This window comes from Myxine glutinosa, chromosome 14 (assembly GCF_964187855.1).
Source record: "Myxine glutinosa chromosome 14, kmMyxGlut1.1, whole genome shotgun sequence".
Classification (NCBI taxonomy): Eukaryota; Metazoa; Chordata; class Myxini; order Myxiniformes; family Myxinidae; genus Myxine; species Myxine glutinosa.
In genome coordinates, this window is record NC_136274.1 from 58,752,508 (window position 1) to 58,763,327 (window position 10,820).

The following is a 10,820-nucleotide window of genomic DNA, read 5'->3' on the forward strand; positions in this document are numbered from 1 at the left end:
TCGCACAAGATCTGCCTGCAACCCTCTTATGGTTAAACTGCCAAAATCAAGACTATCTGCTCACCTTCACTCCTTCATTCCTCTTTTCTCCCGCCTCTGGAACAAACTCCCTCACTCTCTTCAATCCCACTCCACCCTCTATGTCTTTAAAACAGCTGTTCACCACCATCTCTTATCTTCCCCCATCCAAAACCTTGATCTTTTCTACCCCCGCTAATTTCACCCCAATTCCACTTTTTTGAAATACCAACTTCTGTCCTGGAAGTCCTTGGTGTCCTTGTGTTTGATACTTCTGCCACCCCCCTTACCCCAAGCCCTCTCCCTCCCACACATCTCCCTGCTCTTAAATGTTGTGTGCCCTCAAGTGTTTGTGTGCTTTCCCTTCTGTTGTCTTCCGCTCCCTCTTTTTATATATTTTGTTTGTCTGGTTGATTTGTTTGTGAAGTAAATGTCAGCCTCGATTCAGTATACAAAAAAAAATAAAAAATGCATGATATGACATTCTAATTCATAACTCGTTATATCGGATGAAAAGAATGGAAATAAACTAATTTATCGCCATAATCGTTGTGTTGTGATGTGAGCGGTGATGTGGCCAGCTGTACCTGTTAACGCACCTTGGATTGAGGCCATGTGTCCCCATGTGATCAATTTACATATCCCTGATTCTAGCTCTTCCATGAGCCTCGATCATGTTAAAAAAAAAAAAAAGGAAACGTAATTTTGCATACTGACCACGTGATTTCCGAGCCGATTCTGGACCCGGTAATTGTTTTGCCAAAATTACCAAACTGAATCTGAACCGAGTCCCAGCACAAAGTGTTGCTTTGCACGGGCATTGAGCCAGGTATCTCGTTTTTATCTCGCAAGACCTTTGGATCATCATCAAACAAGTTATACCTGTAAGAAACCTAAAAGGTGAATACCTGAGACGTGTGCCAGGCACATAAATTGGGCATTTCCTTGTGGACTTGCATGAGATACTGTAGCAGGTGGAGGGGAATTTTCGAGCCGATTATTAGAGAGGATGATGCAGGAGGTAATTATTTAAAGATTATGTTTGGCTTGCTTTTGCATTTTTTTTCCAGGTCTTCGTGCTCGCTCGTGTGACCCCAGAGAGCTTGTCCAGGCCATTAGCAAAGATTTACCTGGCCGGTGGAGCGGTGCAGCGATTCGCTTTGCACCTGAGTACCGAGCCGTTGGACAGCAACGTGTACTCGAGCGCTGAGAGCACTCTGCTCTGCTGGCTGAACCAACACTACAGTACGCAGAGGGCACGTATCTGGCCAGATAAAGGCAAGACATGTTTTCAGCATTTGCTTTGTGCCACAGCCCAACATCGTGCCCTCGTCTTTCAAGTGTGTCTACTTGTCGCGTGTGAACAAAATGGTTCGAAACCCGTCCGAGGCGAATCGTCGCCATTTTTATGATTTTGATGCCTTTCATGATTATTTGTGTGATGATGATGTCATTGGTGGCTAAAAGCGACCGCACAGTAATCCGAGATGATGTTGATGATGATGATGCCGCCTTTTTTTTTCTTTTCTTTTTTGTATACAAGATCGAGGCTCGTGGAAGAGCTAACATTAATGACAAAAACAAACAAACAAACAAAATAATGGACACATAAGAGGAAATAAAGGGAGCGGGAGACAAGATGGGGAGAGAGGGGGAAGCACACAAGTACAACATTTGAGAGCATGGTCATTGGGAGATCTGTGGGAGGGAGAGGGTTTGGGGAGAAGGGGAATGGGAAGGGGGGGGGGGGGATGGGAGAGGTTAAAAAAACAAAAAAACACATGGACACTACAAGGACTTCCAGGAAGGAAGTTGGTATTTCAGAAAAGTGGATCTGGGGGTGAATTAACAGGTGTAGAAAAGATCAATGTTTTGGATGGGGGAAGATAAGAGATGGTGGTGAACAGCTGTTGTAAACACCTGGAGGGAGGAGTGGGATTGAAGAGAGTGAGGGAGTTTGTTCCAGAGGCGGGAGAAAAGAGGTATGAAAGAGTGAAGGTGAGCAGAGTCTTGATTTTGGCAGTTTTACCAGAAGACGGTTGCTGGCAGATCTTGTGCGACCTGTAGGAGTACTTGGGGGACAGAGCACAGATAGAGCTGAAGGAGCAAGGCCGGAGAGGAGTCGGTAGAAGACAGAAAGACCACCAACCTGCCTGTGGTGAGTGAGTGAAAGGTCCTCACAATCGGCTTCATCGCGGGAGATTCCAATGATTGTTAAAGTTTCGGTTTCACTTGTTTATAGGAGAATTGGGCATCAAGCTTCTGAGAATCTGGCAAGTTTTCACCACAAGCTCGTTTTGAGCCATCAATGACGTCATCACTAGCCTTGTATGATGCCATGGTCTGATGATAATGCTCTCTTGTTCAGTAATCCGCACTATCCTATGACTCAGTTTGTGCGAAGATCCTCTTGTTGATGAATCCTACACAGAACACCATCTTCCTCGTAAAAAAGGACATTGTCCAGATTGTTTTCTTGATTGGAGCATGGTTTTGAATCGACACACCTCAACTTGCAGGCAGCACAGTACAGGTTTTTATCACTTCTGGAGTAACTTGTCGTATGATGTAAGACTGTTTGAATGTACATTTGGGAAAACCAAATATGTTCCCTGCAGCCCAACTCCGACGGTAATGCGGCATCTTAAGCAAGCATCAAAACTCCCATCGGTTATCTCTGTAGGCCAAGAAAACGCTTACTTAGGATGGACGCATCCGTGCTCAACAACAGGGACTCGTGTTTGTGTGAGAGAGTGAATCGAATTTCCTCTGCTGCAACGATACACTCAGCTCCTTGTTGCAGATGCCAGGAGCTTCGGATTCCATGTGCCTGACAAAACGGTGACATCACATATTGGTCAGAAAGTGAAACTTGTGTACATGTGAATGTGTTCAACACTCATTAGTAATTAAAAAAATTGCACCCGTGTCCTCAGGAAATGGTTCAGTTTGACATTTTAAACACGAAATAGCCTAGAAACGAACGCAACCCTTTAGAATTACCCTTTAAACCCCTTTAGACTTACCCTTTAGGATCCCTTAGCATTTAAACCCCATAGAATTACCCTTTAGAATTTCCCTTTAGAATTTCCCTTCAGAATTTCCCTTTAGAATTCCCCTTTAGAATTCCCCTTTAGAATTTCCCTTTAGAATTCCCCTTTAGAATTACCCTTTAGAATTTCCCTTTAGAATTACCCTTTAGAATTTCCCTTTAGAATTTCCCTTCAGAATTCCCCTTTAGAATTTCCCTTTAGAATTTCCCTTTCGAATTTCCCTTTAGAATTTCCCTTTAGAATTCCCCTTTAGAATTTCCCTTTAGAATTTCCCTTTAGAATTTCACTTTAGAATTTCCCTTTAGAATTTCCCTTTAGAATTCCCCTTTAGAATTTCCCTTTAGAATTTCCCTTTCGAATTTCCCTTTAGAATTTCCCTTTAGAATTTCCCTTTAGAATTCCCCTTTAGAATTTGTCTTTGGAATTACTCTTTATTCTTGTAGTCAGGGAATATTATCAGAAATCTGGGAAATCTGGGAACAAATTCCTTACCAAGAAATTTCTTCACCAATGTGTTTGTAAGGGTGTCCACTAACACATTTCAAAAAGTTTAAATTCAAGTCCCCTAGGGGAACCCGTGACAGGGGTCAACAGGGGTCAATTACCTTTTTTAAGATCAAATTTTTCTTATATTTACATTCTGGGTCACAGTATCCGACAGGAAGCATCAAAATTATTCAAAGTAGGCTCATTTTAAAGCTAAGAACATATCTGACATGGTGATACCTAAAACAAATCAATATGTTAAAAAGTTTACACAATTTTGAGCAAAACAAAATAATTTTTTGTCATTTTTTGGGTAAAAATTAACTTTTCTGGTCTACAATTCGTCTTCTAGGTAGATACCCCTTCGTTTCATTTTTCTGAAAGTTTCCAGCAAACTGCCCAAGATATGCAGCCTTAATGTATTATAAGTAAAACATTCTGGTATTTATAAAATTGAAACTATGAAAGGTCACTGACCTTTATTGTTTTCCCTTATTGTAACATAAATTGTAATAACCGTTACTGGGAATCCGGAATCGGTTTACCATCGGTTAGTCCACTTTCGTGTAAGGGTTTAAATCGATACTGCTCCACAATGTCAAATACCTCAGGAGTCGAGGTCTGAGTCTTCTCCAGACTCTACATCATCAGGGATACAGTTCATACATGTAATGCCTGTACAACTTCCGCATGCTGAAGCACTTGACACCATTCTTCTTGCAGTTGCACCGCCGGTTGCTGCAATCTCCAGCACAATTGCAGGTCGTGAACCGGAGCAGCTCCTCAGGAGTGGGGTCTACTGTTGGAACTGGCTCATAACCACGAACCCCTACCGTCCATCCATAGTCACTGGGGTCCAAAGACATATTCTGCAGCAGCATCCAGTCCCGGGTTTGGAGATAGGCACGGAGAGAATGCTGTGCAGCTGCACCCTCTGTTGGAAGTAGAGTCTCTGGTTTGATCAGCCCGGCCGCCGCCTTCCGCGAGAACATGTTGTATCGAATTGCACCCAAAGTAGTACCTGGTTCATGGTAAATGTGCTGGAAAATCGCAATACCAGCCCCCATCACCACGTCCTTAGTAGCCCGTACGTCAAGGAAGATGTCCATATGTTCATCAATGTCCCCTGCACAAAACCTGTCAAATAGAGGCGTTTTCCCGTGGCCCCCGATTGCAGAAACCGTATCACAACCGGTGAAGGCGTGAGTAAAGAGCAGGTACCGCCTCTGTCTTTCAGAGAGAGCTTCTCAGATCCTCCTGACATCGTAAGAGCCCTTCGATGTGGTTAAGAAGAGTGGATGGTTGGTGCTTGAGCTATGGTGTACCAGCATTATCAGCACGTCCGCGTCTTCCGCCCGCACCTGAAAATAGAATAAGATATGAGCAAAGCGTCTTGAATTTTGCAAACACGGTGAACTTAACAATTGAAAAGTTATTTAACTATGCTACTCTTCTTTTCTGAGGATAAATGCACTTTCATAACAATGTGGCACATCAAAATACAATTGACGTTACAAAAATGACGATCATGTGTTTACTGATGCCCAGTGCAGCACAACATTTGCATTTGCCAAATTAATAAAAAAATAACATTGCCTCTTCTTTTTTTATTTAACTCAGTTAATTAGTTTTATATGTGCCAATGTCAAGGTTTTTTTGTTTTGTTTTATCAACACAGAAACAAATCAAAAGTAATCGTAGTTGATGTAAGTAAAATACCTACACAAAATTTTACTGACCTCAACAGAGTCATCTGTAGCAGCAGCCAGTGCCGCTCTCACAATCGAAGTGTCAGCATCATTGTCACACTGCTCCACGGTGATCTGAAATTTCCGGAATGTTGAAGAGAGGAGATGGATGAGCTCACTCTTGTTTTGAGTGTTGTCCATGAACTTTGCCTTTGGTGTCAAATGTATCATATCCGGTCGAATCTGTAGATCACAGCAGGAGTTCTTTGTACGCCGGATGTGGTCGTGATCTTTTGGCGAGCTGTTATAGCCATCGAAGACAACAGTGATCTTCTGAGACCGACGGCCGAGACACTGCACGTAGCTCAGGTAACTGTCGGCAATCTCCTGCCAAGTCTGACCTTGTTCCCACTTCACCATGTAGAGAAGCCATCTGCCATCAACCACCAGACTGGAGCAGGCTTGGTCAGTAAGGTCAAGCGGATCGGTCAACTCCTTCAGGCTAGTCTTGGAAAAGCCTGCCTTGTTCGCCTTGTTCATTTTCTGATCTTTGTTGCTGAACAAGGACAAGGGGAAGGGAGTCAGCTCATACTTTAAGCTTGTTTCGACTGTCATATGCCGTTGGGCGAAAATTATCAGTTGGTTGAACAACTTCAGTGAGTTTAGGTGAATCTTCTTCTCATTGACCTTGGGAATCTTTCTGAGCGATGACAGGGCATGTACCTTGAACTTCACCTGCATGGTCAATGTCACTGACTTTCCGTCCAGCTTTATCTACATCTCCCTCCCTACTTCAGCCGCTCTCTCAGCATTGACTGTGTCATCTGCAGTGCTCGTGAATCCTGTTGAGAAGGATACAAGCAAATGCTTGTCTCGATCGTGGTCAAAGGGATTGTTCTCCTCCAACCACTTCAGGGCAAGTCCAATCGCTTCAGCGTCTCGCTTCATCCGAGTTTTGGCAAGGTCTTTGTGGAGTGGACCATGTTTCTTGGCACCTTCCTCCATGCGCTGGTTGACATCGGAGAAGTGGTTGAGGGTTTGTACCCAGCACTTGTGGCCAGAATCACTATTCCTCATCCTCCCTCTGCTCAAACCACCTTCTGACTTGGCCCCCTTCATCAGTTTCTGCTCGATACAGATGTCACACCAGGTGCCAGACCAATCATGGCAAGAGTAACGGACAACGTGATTCCCGTGAGCAGTGAAACTTTCGAAGGTCTCCTTGTATCTAGGCGAAGTTTCGAGTTGCTTCATCAGCTGACAATACAGCCGTGCGCCCTTGGCGTATTGATGATGCCCCGCAGCTGAAAAGGTGTCCAGCATCCTGGTAACAATGCAGGACAGGTGACCGTCGTGGTCTGCAAGTCGTTCAGTTTTAATGAAGATCTTGATGACATCGACCATGTAGTAATACTGCACCCAGAGTGCAGTCGTTCTTCCTCCCTCGGCGAGTCTTTTGAAAGTTTCTTCAAACCTCTGTTCAAACACTGCAACTATTGGCGCTGTGTGTCTGGCGCCCATCTTCCCATCAGCTACCATCTTCATGAAGGTCCTCATTTCACTAAGCTCCTCCTCAGTGAAGGCGTGTTTCATGACGTGCTGACAGATGGATGCATATATCAGGAGGTGAGCGTGGATCACCTTGTCAAAACACCCTCCATTCAGGATGTGGTCGGCCGTCGTACTCCCTGGATAGATCAGCTGGAGCAACTCTAGGAGTCCAGAATCAGCCATGATATTACCCAAGGACCCGAGGTATGACTTTAGCAGATTAAACCTACCCAACCTGAGGAGAGAGAAGAGAAAAAAGAAATAAATAGTTGTAATTACAGAATTCATTCAATATTCAGACCTGCAAAAACATATGATGGCTAATTCTCAGTTTAGTAATGCTCGATTCTGTGCCCACACAGGAGTCGGGGTGTTTAAACTTAAAATTTTAACACCAAAAGTACTTTACACCAAAATACTTTTAAACCAACAGTTGATTACACCAAAACTGATTAAACCTTACATAACCTAACCTAACCGTACCTAACATTACCTAACCTAACTATGCACCCCCCCCCCCCCCCCCCACACACACATAGTGCCCTCACCTTGGAATGATGGGTAGATTCGCCTGCTTTATGATATCCACAGCCTTGAGCCAGATGGGGAGATCGAAGGTCACTATGGCGACTTTGTCCCCGGAGAGCCGCATGCACTCTTTGAGAGCGGTGAAGATGGTCCTGTGGTCATTAGGGTCACCTTCGATGACCGGGAGGAAGTCGACCTGCGTGCTCTGCTTGGCATTATCTGCATGGATTCTCTTCATCCAGCCATTCCAGTTGGAGTGCTGGAACTCGGGATCTTGGGCTTTGATCACCCACCCTGCTGCCCAGAGCGTGTCTCCCGGAGAGAGGAGTGGCTTGTCTTGTGTCACGGAGGAGGAGAGCTCAGCGATAGGAAGAAACGTGATGGCGTTTATCCCTGTCTGTTTCCTGTTTGTGAATGGAAGAATCTTCACTTCAGCTGCCTTCAGGATCTTAGCCTTGTCGAGTGCCTTCAACTTCACCCTGTTGACACCTGCTGTCGTTCGATCATCTGCAGAAGGTGGCGCCGGAGAGGTGACTTTAATCAAACCCATTGAATGAAAGGGAGTGTTCCCATAAATAGAAGCAATGTTCAAATCTATGTTGTCTCCAACAAATTGAGTGATTGCACAGATTGAGCTTGTATCCCCAACCTCCATGGAGACCACCTGATCGTCACTCTGTATTTCACTTTCACCGGCTGTCACAGCAACTGATACATCCTCAAGTGCAATGTCGACCTCTACCTCATCATCTATCTGATCATCAGTTTCTTCAATAATGGTACCAAGAGCGTCAGAAGCATCAGAGATGCCAACTCCATTCGTGTCATTGAGGAAGCAGTATTTGTAACTTTGTGTCTCTGCGTAAGACTCAGTGTACCCCAACCGGTGTAACTTTTTGAGCATCCACTTTGACCCAAATCTATGGCAAGCCCTATCTGGTATGGCAATACCCCTGACCGAGGCCGATAGGCCTTTATGAAGTTCTGTCCCCAAATGGCTACTCTTTCGTCTGTCTTCACTATCGGTCTCAAGAACATCTGAAGGCTCTCAGGAACAAGTGCCAGCTGAGTAGGGATATCGGTCATACTGTGTGCAGTGGGATATAACTTTGGGTGTAGATCAATAGTGGCGATGTCGTTGCAAATGAACTTTAGTGCAGTCTTTATGATCTGAGTCTTCTCATCTCCTAACTGAACATTAACATGATGCTCTCGCAGAATGTTGCTGGTCTTATCTTTCAAACAGAGCACATCTGCCCTCCTCTCCTGTGACGCGAAATACAGTGTGTCATGGTATTTCTCTTGGAGCTTCTTCTTTAGACACTTCTTCGAATATGCGAGGCTCTGATCTGGTGACTGATCAAACTGCTGCAGCTTTCTGTGGACTTGGTCAAGTGTCATCACCCCGTGCTCGAGTTCAGAGTCTAACCATTCGCAGAGCTCATAGAATACAGCCGCTCGCTCCTCATCCGCTTTCCTTCCTACCTGAGGATAAAAGATTGTTATAATTAATAACTTTCAAGTACCAGAGTTTGATAATATGCCTCAACTTTGAATGATTGAATTTGAATTCGCCTCACTGAGTAAGAATCATACTTTTAGATCACTTACATCTTTAGTCTTGGAGTAGTGACCACCTGTCTCGAATAGAACTTTGCAGCGCAAATGATACAGGGTTTCCTCTGCTACGAAGTCGTTGATCCCTTCCAGGCGGCCAGTGACTTCAGTGCCCCAATCGTCCTTGCGACCCTGTGCTGTCTTCAGCAAGCTTGTCTTCAGTCCATCCACGGTCAAATTGTCAGGAACTCGGTATCTCTTTCGAGCAGTCTCTGTAAGGGAGTGGAGAGTGGCTCAATACCAGTTCATGCGATCCCATCCCATGCAAAATGTGAATACTTATAACAATAACTGTATTGATTCGTCACTACCCATCACATACCCATCACTACCCATCACATACCCATCACATAACTACCCATCACTACCCATCACATACAATGTCATCAGTTAGACCGATTTATGCTTATTACTCTGCATAAAATTGTTACACCCTTCAATCTAACCTGGATGATTTGGGAAGAGATGAGCGGGCTGGTTGCAAAGAATGCATACATTTTTGTACAGAAGCTGAACGGAACGTGGACTCGTAGAACTGCATGCAGTAGATGCACTGAACCCAGAGAAAATGCGTCGTCTGTTCATCTGTGCTGACTCTTTCTCCTTCCCTGCTGCCCCTGCAATAAATCAAATGTGAATTATTTTAGAAGTTTGTTCACATGAAATATCACCGGTATTTAAACAATAATGTTCAGGTCAGTAAATAATTATTCCCTGCCTAGTAAAACAGGTCGCACTTACGAGTTGACTTCATGGTGACCTTGACAGACATGTTGTACAAATCACGTTTACACTCGAAGTGGTATCTCAGTCTTCCGACATTCCATGCCTCCTTCATGCGCTCCAAAATTGTAACATTTCCAACCGCTTCTGCATACGCCAACAGAGTAGGGTAGCCTTTAGGAGTCGCCTGTGCGAGCTTCTGAGCTGGCGTCTCCGGGCCTTCACAGATGAAGCAATTGAGCGGAGGTGCAGGAATAATGTCTACGTCCATACTGCTAGCCTGTACTGCCCTACAAAGGAAAAAGCTAGGGTTAAAAAATTAGGGTAACAAAAGAAAAATACCTGTAACGGTTATTACAATTTATGTTACAATAAGGGAAAACAATAAAGGTCAGTGACCTTTCATAGTTTCAATTTTATAAATACCAGAATGTTTTACTTATAATACATTAAGGCTGCATATCTTGGGCAGTTTGCTGGAAACTTTCAGAAAAATGAAACGAAGGGGTATCTACCTAGAAGACGAATTGTAGACCAGAAAAGTTAATTTTTACCCCCAAAATGACAAAATATTATTATTTTTTGCTCAAAATTGTGTAAACTTTTTAACATATTGATTTGTTTTAGGTATCACCATGTCAGATATGTTCTTAGCTTTAAAATGAGCCTACTTTGAATAATTTTGATGCTTCCTGTCGGATACTGTGACCCAGAATGTAAATATAAGAAAAATTTGATCTTTAAAAAGGTAATTGACCCCTGTTGACCCCTGTCACGGGTTCCCCTAGGGGACTTGAATTTAAACTTTTTGAAATATGTTAGTGGACACCCTTACAAACACATTGGGGAAGAAATTTCTTGGTAAGGAATATGCCATTTTATGGAAATTTCCATAATATGTAATATTATGTAATATTTCCATAATATATAAAAACAATATGTAAGGAAAATTCCCAGAATTTTGCAATATTCCCTGACTACTTTAGAACCCATTAAAATCAAACACGGTGGGTTAGAAAGGTTTTTCTTCATTTTCATATACAGACAGAGCCAAATATTGAAGCGGCTTTCCCACTTAAAAAATGATCAGCACTATTTTCTCCCTTCTGTTAGCTTAGACAGGAAGAGATAAAAGAAACTTCAATGTCTGTCTGAT